Genomic DNA, 1,116 nt, shown 5'->3' with positions numbered 1-1,116 from the left:
CTAAGGCGTGATCTGATTAGATTCCTCCCCCCCCCCCTCACCGCCACCATCACCTTTTCTTATTTGTGGGAGAGCGAAGAAAGGCACTTTAGACCGTATTCTCCTTTCATTGTATTTCTATTTACTGTAAATAGAAAACAAAACATAGCCTGTGGGCAAGAGATCACCCACACTTCACAGGCATCCTACAAAGCGCAGGCCATATATTCCCAAAACTTCTGCTTTCACGGCTTTCTTGTTGCCCCCCATCCCATAGAAAAAGTTCTAGCTAGGAAAAGGCAAAGACACTTATGCATCCATCTAGTTTTTTTGGGGGGGAGGGGGAGGAAAGGGTAAAGAAGTCATTCAGTATTGGAACATAGAACATTTAGGGAAGGGAAGGTGGCTGGAAGTGCTATTTCTCCTAAGTCCATCCGAAACACCTACGACCACAGCTGCCAGAATTTCTGGAAATGTGGTTTTATCCAGAATGGCCAATCTAGCCAGAAAAGCCACAATCAATGACTGTTTCCACCCCCCCAAAAACAGGTAGTATAGAGAAAGTGGACTAACATGGCCATCACACTGTTTCATCCCCCAAAAAAGAGGGGAACAAAGTACCGAGGGAGGGGGGAATCTGGATGCAGAAATGTTTGGCTTTAATACCATATGGGGAGAGCATATGCGTGTTGAAACACTGGGGCGTACCTGGCTTGGTTGCCACCTGGGGTGGAGCACCCCTTCCTCCCAGACAGTGGTGTAGCTAGGGAGGTTGGGGCACCCGGGGCGGTGGTCCATCAGCCGTGTACCCCCACTCCTTCCCGCTGCTTGAGTACCCCTCCCCCCCACTCCGTGTCCCCATGTACCTCTTGAAACGTTTGCCTTCCAGCCCCGAGAACCGCTAATCAAAATCTACCGACCGTTCCGTCTCTCAAAGACCTTTTCTACACTCGAACCTCTATCTTCCCCGTTGCAGCCCCTTCCCTCTGGAACGCAAGGCCATCTCACCTTCGGTCGGAAAACTTACTCGGCAGGTTCAAAACCAAACGAGAAACTTTTTTATTTTAAGACGCAGGCCAAAATTCTGGATAAGATCCTTTTCCTTCCATCTTTAACTGTTAAAGAGAACCGCTTTTA

Source organism: Geotrypetes seraphini, chromosome 16, assembly GCF_902459505.1.
Source record: "Geotrypetes seraphini chromosome 16, aGeoSer1.1, whole genome shotgun sequence".
Taxonomy (NCBI): domain Eukaryota; kingdom Metazoa; phylum Chordata; class Amphibia; order Gymnophiona; family Dermophiidae; genus Geotrypetes; species Geotrypetes seraphini.
Note: the sequence above shows the minus strand (reverse complement) of the source record.